This window comes from Oncorhynchus keta, unplaced genomic scaffold, assembly GCF_023373465.1.
Source record: "Oncorhynchus keta strain PuntledgeMale-10-30-2019 unplaced genomic scaffold, Oket_V2 Un_contig_6667_pilon_pilon, whole genome shotgun sequence".
NCBI lineage: Eukaryota > Metazoa > Chordata > Actinopteri > Salmoniformes > Salmonidae > Oncorhynchus > Oncorhynchus keta.
Window position 1 is genome coordinate 47751 of NW_026288991.1, and position 9550 is coordinate 57300.

Here is a 9550-nt window from a genome sequence, read left to right on the forward strand (position 1 = left end):
GGACTTGTAGTTTTGGCGGTCGGCCATTTTGTGATCTGTAGTTCTGACAGGGGTGGCCATTTTAGTGATCGGGCAGAGCCCGTTTATTAGCTCTGCTCTCACATATCTGCCACTTATCACTCGACCCCTTCTTTGCCACATTACATAACAAAAACTTCCCCATCCAAATCCATCAGTTGAAACTAGAGATACCTGTCTCAATCCACCATATCCGCCAGTGTCGCACTTCCTCACCTGTGGTGAAAGGTGGCAGAGCAAGAGCGGTGTTTGTTATAACACAAGACATCCTGAAAATCGTTTTTCTCACGAAAACTTCTGTAGCGTCCGAACGGTTTGACCTAGAAACTATTATGACCCCTCTATGGAAAGATGAGACTCTCACCAACAAGATAATGTTCTGACGAACACGAGGAAGTCTGTACCGTTGATGTGCCAACGTCTGTTTGGTAGCGTCCGAACGGTTTGACCTAGAAACTATTATGACCCCTCTATGGAAAGTGGAGATTCTCATTCCATTTTGCTCTATGACCCCCACAAGTGTCACGGGACTCATCTGAAGGTTATGTGTCGACCACAAAAAAGGGGTTAAATATGTTTCCTGAGTTTTTTTTCATTTCCTGAGTGTTTTTTATATCTCCTAGATTTAGGACAGACACTTCAACATAGTGTTTCTCATGATTTACTTTCTGACTGTAGTTTTTGCCATTTATGAATGTGTTATTCAATGAGTTTTTATAGGCTTTCTTTAAAAAAATACTGATTAAATATTTATTTTTGATACCTAAAGGGGTCCTAAAATTCTAAATCAAATAGCTAAATGATCCATAGTATGACACTTATAAAACCATTCCACATGTCAGCTCAGCACCCACCCTCCCCAAATGTCTTAGACTGTAAAGAATTAATGAAAGATGTGGGTGACTGCAATGTTTAGGGTTCAAAAACAGAGGGTTGCTGTAGTGTTTAGGGTTCATAAAGAGGAGGGTTGCTGCAGTGTTTAGGGTTCATAAAGAAGGTTGCTGTAGTGTTTAGGGTTCATAAAGAGGAGGGTTGCTGCAGTGTTTAGGGTTCATAAATAGGAGGGTTGCTGTAGTGTTTAGGGCTCATGAAGAGGAGGGTTGCTGTAGTGTTTAGAGTTCATAAAGAGGAGGGTTGCTGTAGTGTTTAGGGTTCATAAAGAGGAGGGTTGCTGCAGTGTTTAGGGTTCATAAAGAGGAGGGTTGCTGTAGTGTTTAGGGTTCATAAAGAGGAGGGTTGCTGCAGTGTTTAGGGTTCATAAAGAGGAGGGTTGCTGCAGTGTTTAGGGTTCATAAAGAGGAGGGTTGCTGTAGTGTTTAGGGTTCATGAAGAGGAGGGTTGCTGTAGTGTTTAGGGTTCATGAAGAGGAGGGTTGCTTTAATGTTTAGGGTTCATAAAGAGGAGGGTTGCTGCAGTGTTTAGGGTTCATAAAGAGGAGGGTTGCTGTAGTGTTTAGGGTTAATGAAGAGGAGGGTTGCTGTAGTGTTTAGGGTTCATGAAGAGGAGGGTTGCTTTAATGTTTAGGGTTCATGAAGAGGAGGGTTGCTGTAGTGTTTAGGGTTCAAAAACAGAGGGTTGCTGCAGTGTTTAGGGTTGATAAAGAGGAGGGTTGCTGTAGTGTTTAGGGTTCATAAAGAGGAGGGTTGTTGCAGTGTTTAGGGTTCATAAAGAGGAGGGTTGCTGCAGTGTTTAGGGTTCATAAAGAGGAGGGTTGCTGCAGTGTTTAGGGTTCATAAAGAGGAGGATTGCTGCAGTGTTTAGGGTTCATAAAGAGGAGGATTGCTGCAGTGTTTAGGGTTCATAAAGAGGGGGGTTGCTGCAGTGTTTAGGGTTCATAAAGAGGAGGGTTGCTGCAGTGTTTAGGGTTCATAAAGAGGAGGATTGCTGCAGTGTTTAGGGTTCATAAAGAGGAGGATTGCTGTAGTGTTTAGGGTTCATAAAGAGGAGGATTGCTGCAGTGTTTAGGGTTCATAAAGAGGAGGATTGCTGCAGTGTTTAGGGTTCATAAAGAGGAGGGTTGCTGCAGTGTTTAGGGTTCATAAAGAGGAGGATTGCTGCAGTGTTTAGGGTTCATAAAGAGGAGGATTGCTGCAGTGTTTAGGGTTCATAAAGAGGAGGGTTGCTGCAGTGTTTAGGGTTCATAAAGAGGAGGATTGCTGCAGTGTTTAGGGTTCATAAAGAGGAGGATTGCTGCAGTGTTTAGGGTTCATAAAGAGGAGGATTGCTGCAGTGTTTAGGGTTCATAAAGAGGAGGGTTGCTGCAGTGTTTAGGGTTCATAAAGAGGAGGGTTGCTGCAGTGTTTAGGGTTCATAAAGAGGAGGATTGCTGCAGTGTTTAGGGTTCATAAAGAGGAGGGTTGCTGCAGTGTTTAGGGTTCATAAAGAGGAGGGTTGCTGCAGTGTTTAGGGTTCATAAAGAGGAGGATGGCTGCAGTGTTTAGGGTTCATAAAGAGGAGGGTTGCTGCAGTGTTTAGGGTTCATAAAGAGGAGGGTTGCTGCAGTGTTTAGGGTTCATAAAGAGGAGGATTGCTGCAGTGTTTAGGGTTCATAAAGAGGAGGGTTGCTGCAGTGTTTAGGGTTCATAAAGAGGAGGATTGCTGCAGTGTTTAGGGTTCATAAAGAGGAGGATTGCTGCAGTGTTTAGGGTTCATAAAGAGGAGGGTTGCTGCAGTGTTTAGGGTTCATAAAGAGGAGGATTGCTGCAGTGTTTAGGGTTCATAAAGAGGAGGATTGCTGCAGTGTTTAGGGTTCATAAAGAGGAGGATTGCTGCAGTGTTTAGGGTTCATAAAGAGGAGGGTTGCTGCAGTGTTTAGGGTTCATAAAGAGGAGGGTTGCTGCAGTGTTTAGGGTTCATAAAGAGGAGGATTGCTGCAGTGTTTAGGGTTCATAAAGAGGAGGGTTGCTGCAGTGTTTAGGGTTCATAAAGAGGAGGATTGCTGCAGTGTTTAGGTTTCATAAAGAGGAGGATTGCTGCAGTGTTTAGGGTTCATAAAGAGGAGGGTTGCTGCAGTGTTTAGGGTTCATAAAGAGGAGGATTGCTGCAGTGTTTAGGGTTCATAAAGAGGAGGGTTGCTGCAGTGTTTAGGGTTCATAAAGAGGAGGGTTGCTGCAGTGTTTAGGGTTCATAAAGAGGAGGGTTGCTGCAGTGTTTAGGGTTCATAAAGAGGAGGATTGCTGCAGTGTTTAGGGTTCATAAAGAGGAGGGTTGCTGCAGTGTTTAGGGTTCATAAAGAGGAGGGTTGCTGCAGTGTTTAGGGTTCATAAAGAGGAGGTTTGCTGCAGTGTTTAGGGTTCATAAAGAGGAGGGTTGCTGCAGTGTTTAGGGTTCATAAAGAGGAGGATTGCTGCAGTGTTTAGGGTTCATAAAGAGGAGGGTTGCTGCAGTGTTTAGGGTTCATAAAGAGGAGGGTTGCTGCAGTGTTTAGGGTTCATAAAGAGGAGGGTTGCTGCAGTGTTTAGGGTTCATAAAGAGGAGGATTGCTGCAGTGTTTAGGGTTCATAAAGAGGAGGGTTGCTGCAGTGTTTAGGGTTCATAAAGAGGAGGATTGCTGCAGTGTTTAGGGTTCATAAAGAGGAGGATTGCTGCAGTGTTTAGGGTTCATAAAGAGGAGGGTTGCTGCAGGTTTAGGATTGTAAATCAGAATTTGTTAACTGACTTGCCTAGTTAAATAAAATACATTTTAAAAAATCCAGAAACCGGATAAACGTTGGGATTAATTTTTTAAGATGGATGAGTGAGACCGAAATGTCTACCGTTCTCATGGATTGGTAATGTTAGGTAAGTGTTGGGTTATGTTTTTAGCCTACTAGCTATGTTAGCTGCTAACCTTAGTGTGTTCCATTTTCAATCTAACTAACAAGGCTACATAGCTAGCTAGCTAACATTTTCTGTATTCGGAACTGTTTTGTACTCAAAGAAATCTAACAATAGCATCATGTACTGAAGCTACACTACATACATCCCACAAGATGCCCAATGTCTTTATTTAAACTAGCTAACGTTAGCGGGCTAAAGCTAAATATGCAAATTATGACATGATAGTGTCTTTTATTTGTAGATGATAATTCTAGCTTGCTAGGTGGTCGACAGAATTTTCGGCCCAGGACCACCTGAGAAATCTATCAAATTTACCACAGTTACATCACACAAACATGTATTTCTCAGGAAAATACTGGAGTAGACTGTCTGATTTTGAGGGAGCCTGAGGCTATATATTTACATGAGTTTATTACCTAACGCCTCTCTCTCAGGTGAGATCATGACCAGAAACACACACACACACACACACACACACACACACACACGGTTTTGGGGGTGTGGGGTCCCTTGGGGAAGAGTATCTGGAGATCTCAAGTGAGAAAGTAGCTGTGTGATGGAAACTAAACTGCTGAGGCTGGAGATCCCCAGTGGAGACATATGGTGGAGATCAAATGCAACCAATCCACAGACAACGTGAGCTAATTAGGCACTTTAGTCATTCAGCAGTGTATTAAAACAGGAGTTATTCCACTTCCTAAGTCATTCAGCAGTGTATTAAAACAGGAGTTATTCCACTTCCTAAGTCATTCAGCAGTGTATTAAAACAGGAGTTATTCCCGTAGTCATTCAGTAGTGTATTAAAACAAGAGTTATTCCACTTCCATTTTATCGGCGGAATCAGAAACCTATTCTACTCTACACTCCCAGTAGTGACGGCTTGATTGACATGCGTTGTTTTATGAGCTGTTGTACTAGCTGCTGCCAAGCCAGGCCTCACAGTTAACCCATCTAGTTAACCTGCTATTTACAGCTGCTGCCAAGCCAGGCCTCACAGTTAACCCATCTAGTTAACCTGCTATTTACAGCTGCTGCCAAGCCAGGCCTCACAGTTAACCCATCTAGCTAACCTGCTATTTACAGCTGCTGCCAAGCCAGGCCTCACAGTTAACCTGCTATTTACAGCTGCTGCCAAGCCAGGCCTCACAGTTAACCCATCTAGTTAACCTGCTATTTACAGCTGCTGCCAAGCCAGGCCTCACAGTTAACCCATCTAGTTAACCTGCTATTTACAGCTGCTTCAGTAAGGGCTCTAAAGGGGTTGTTCGTTAGGGTCTAGCAACCCCTCAAGCCTTTCCTTCTGTGGTATAAGCATCTCAAACACTGATTGGATCCTGCGGTTTAGCATGCAAGATGAGGGTTGGATCATTTTAAATGTCTAAACAACCTCACCAACCAAGTTCAGCTGACCGTGCAGATATTCAAATGAATGTAACGGTACAGGCGCTTCACGCTCAGGGGGAAATGTGACGACGTTGGGGAAAGAGGTGTGCTGCGGTCATCATAAACATTTCAGGACATTTCGCTCTGTCAAACTTTTCCATTATCAAAGGATGCCACTCCCTGCTAATTGTCTAGGGTGTGTGTGTGTGTGTGTGTGTGTGTGTGTGTGTGTGTGTGTGTGTGTGTGTGTGTGTGTGTGTGTGTGTGTGTGTGTGTGTGTGTGTGTGTGTGTGTGTGTGTGTGTGTGTGTGTGTGTGTGTGTGTGTGTGTGTGTGTGTGGTGCATGAGCACCTGTTTTCCTATTAATAAACACACACACAGACTGAGGAAGAGAGACAGAGATGTGGGACCCTACAAGGACTTTGTAAGCCCTGTGGCAGTGTGTGTGAGAGAGGAATTAGTACACACAGACACACACACACACATATTATATTAAGCTGTGTCTTTGAAATTTCATATCTCTTAACAACTTTCCTTCCTGGTTAGAAAAGAGAAACCATTGGAGCAGGACATTATAACAACACATGGGGTGTCCTGACACAGATCCATATGGCTTGCTGTTTTCACCGGAAGAAGGCATCACCTTTAGTGTCCTCGTTATGCTCTAAAGCAGCAGGTGGGAAGAGCTCTTATTATCCTTGGTCACAATCCAGGGCACCTGAACTAAAGCATTGAACAAACAACCATCTCTCTTACAACAGGCCAACCATTTAGAGTGGCTCTCCAGCATCTCCTTTGTGATCGACCCATCCCTTAATCACACACCACTCTTTCATATCCCAGGGGCCCCTGACAACGGTAGCTGGTATCTGAGGAAGGGGAAAGCCCATGGGCCCCCGACAGCGGGAGCTGGTGTCTGCAGAAGGAGAAAGCCCCGGGGTTAGTGACCAACTGTCAGTGGTAGCTGGTGTCTGAGGGAGGGAGCTTCTCACACATGTAAATGATACGTCTGCATAATGTCTGGCCGTCGTTGGGCCGAGTAGCGAACCGTACTTAATATTCATCCACCCTTCTGCCTAATGGAGAGCAGTTTTCCTTGGGGTGGGGTGGGGTGGAGGGCGGCTGGTAGGGAGAAGCGGGCTGGGTTATGTGGGTGAACGAGAACTGTGTTTTCCGGGAAAAGACTTGAGCTTCTGGGGTATCAGCCGACCTTAAATCCCCCAACACCCCCAGTCCAGGCTTCGCACAAAAGAGGGTGGGAGACATTTTAGTGTGAGAGGGGAAGAAGACGAGACTGTGGTTGCTATTGGACACCTGCCTCTCCTCTCAACCCTGACCGTGGCTGATAAAAAAATCCCCTTCCCTAAGCCCCTTTTGTGTGCTGTCCCAGCTCTTGTCAAAGACCCCCTTTTAGGCATCCCCATCCACAGATAACAGCTTTGCTGGGGGAGGATGGCTTAAGATGGTGTGTGTGTGTGTGTGTGTGTGTGTGTGTGTGTGTGTGTGTGTGTGTGTGTGTGTGTGTGTGTGTGTGTGTGTGTGTGTGTGTGTGTGTGTGTGTGTGTGTGTGTGTGTGTGTGTGTGTTCACGCGTCCAGTCTGTCTGTACATTTTGTAACTTTGTATAGAGTCTTTGCTTGAATACTACAGTACTAGTTGTGTAGTTCCAACCCAATGACCAGCAACAACCTTGGTTCACAGTACTTGTTGTGTACTTCCAACCCAATGACCAGCAACAACCTTGGTTCACAGTACTTGTTGTGTACTTCCAACCCAATGACCAGCAACAACCTTGGTTCACAGTACTTGTTGTGTACTTCCAACCCAATGACCAGCAACAACCTTGGTTCACAGTACTTGTTGTGTACTTCCAACCCAATGACCAGCAACAACCTTGGTTCTCAACTAACATCAAGGCGGTGTCCCGTTCCTGTAGGTTCATGCTCTACAACATCCGCAGAGTACGACCCTGCCTCACACAGGAAGCGGCGCAGGTCCTAATCCAGGCACTTGTCATCTCCCGTCTTGATTACTGCAACTCGCTGTTGGCTGGGCTCCCTGCCTGTGCCATTAAACCCCTACAACTCATCCAGAACGCCGCAGCCCGTCTGGTGTTCAACCTTCCCAAGTTCTCTCACGTCACCCCGCTCCTCCGCTCTCTCCACTGGCTTCCAGTTGAAGCTCGCATCCGCTACAAGACCATGGTGCTTGCCTACGGAGCTGTGAGGGGAACGGCACCTCAGTACCTCCAGGCTCTGATCAGGCCCTACACCCAAACAAGGGCACTGCGTTCATCCACCTCTGGCCTGCTCGCCTCCCTACCACTGAGGAAGTACAGTTCCCGCTCAGCCCAGTCAAAACTGTTCGCTGCTCTGGCCCCCCAATGGTGGAACAAACTCCCTCACGACGCCAGGACAGCGGAGTCAATCACCACCTTCCGGAGACACCTGAAACCCCACCTCTTCAAGGAATACCTAGGATAGGGTAAGTAATCCTTCTCACCCCCCTAAAAGATTTAGATGCACTATTGTAAGTGGCTGTTCCACTGGATGTCATAAGGTGTATGCACCAATTTGTAAGTCGCTCTGGATAAGAGCGTCTGCTAAATGACTTAAATGTAAATGTAAATGTTCACAGTACTTGTTGTGTACTTCCAACCCAATAACCAGCAACAACCTTGGTTCACAGTACTTGTTTATTTGATATAAACAAGTTAAGAGCTGAAGTACTACACAGTGGTGTGGTCTTAACCAGGGGTTTCAAACCTCCATGTTGTCTTTTGTCCTGGCACTACAGTTCCACTACATTCATATCTTCAATTTGGGATTAAAACTCTATGAGGATTAACGGTCAGATTCCGTTTATTTTCATGTACTTTTTGAGGGAATGTTTTATGGCATATTTAGGTCAGATTGAGCCAGTAGGAGACATTTCTTAATACTCTTGAGGCAAACATTACCAATTGAAGGACAAACTGTCGTCTACAAAGGAACAGAACTAAAGAAGAGGTTCTCCTACTTCAAGCTTTTTATTTATCCTCTGGACACCAGAGGACCAACTCATCATCAGTAGACTGTTATGTTCCTTCAATTCAGGGTCAAAATGGTTCAGAAATACATCACCAACAGCACTGGAGAAAATACAGTTTGTGGAAAGACCACCAGGTCCTTTATGTGTTTGTAGAAAGACCACCAGGTCCTTTATGTGTTTGTAGAAAGACCACCAGGTCCTTTATGTGTTTGTAGAAAGACAACCAGGTTCTTTATGTGTTTGTAGAAAGACCACCAGGTCCTTTATGTGTTTGTAGAAAGACCACCAGGTCCTTTATGTGTTTGTAGAAAGACGACCAGGTCCTTTATGTGTTTGTAGAAAGACCACCAGGTTCTTTATGTGTTTGTGGAAAGACCACCAGGTCCTTTATGTGTTTGTAGAAAGACCACCAGGTCCTTTATGTGTTTGTAGAAAGACCACCAGGTCCTTTATGTGTTTGTAGAAAGACCACCAGGTCCTTTATGTGTTTGTAGAAAAACCACCAGGTCCTTTATGTGTTTGTAGAAAGACCACCAGGTCCTTTATGTGTTTGTAGAAAGACCACCAGGTCCTTTATGTGTTTGTAGAAAGACCACCAGGTCCTTTATGTGTTTGTAGAAAGACCACCAGGTCCTTTATGTGTTTGTAGAAAGACGACCAGGTCCTTTATGTGTTTGTAGAAAGACCACCAGGTCCTTTATGTGTTTGTGGAAAGACCACCAGGTCCTTTATGTGTTTGTAGAAAGACCACCAGGTCCTTTATGTGTTTGTGGAAAGACCACCAGGTCCTTTATGTCATGTGTTTGTAGAAAGACCACCAGGTCCTTTATGTGTTTGTGGAAAGACCACCAGGTCCTTTATGTGTTTGTAGAAAGACCACCCGGTCCTTTATGTGTTTGTAGAAAGACCACCAGGTCCTTTATGTGTTTGTGGAAAGACCACCAGGTCCTTTATGTGTTTGTAGAAAGACCACCAGGTCCTTTATGTGTTTGTAGAAAGACCACCCGGTCCTTTATGTGTTTGTAGAAAGACCACCAGGTCCTTTATGTGTTTGTAGAAAGACCACCAGGTTCTTTATGTGTTTGTAGAAAGACCACCAGGTCCTTTATGTGTTTGTAGAAAGACCACCAGGTCCTTTATGTGTTTGTGGAAAGACCACCAGGTCCTTTATGTGTTTGTAGAAAGACCACCAGGTCCTTTATGTGTTTGTAGAAAGACCACCAGGTTCTTTATGTGTTTGTGGAAAGACCACCAGGTCCTTTATGTGTTTGTAGAAAGACCACCAGGTCCTTTATGTGTTT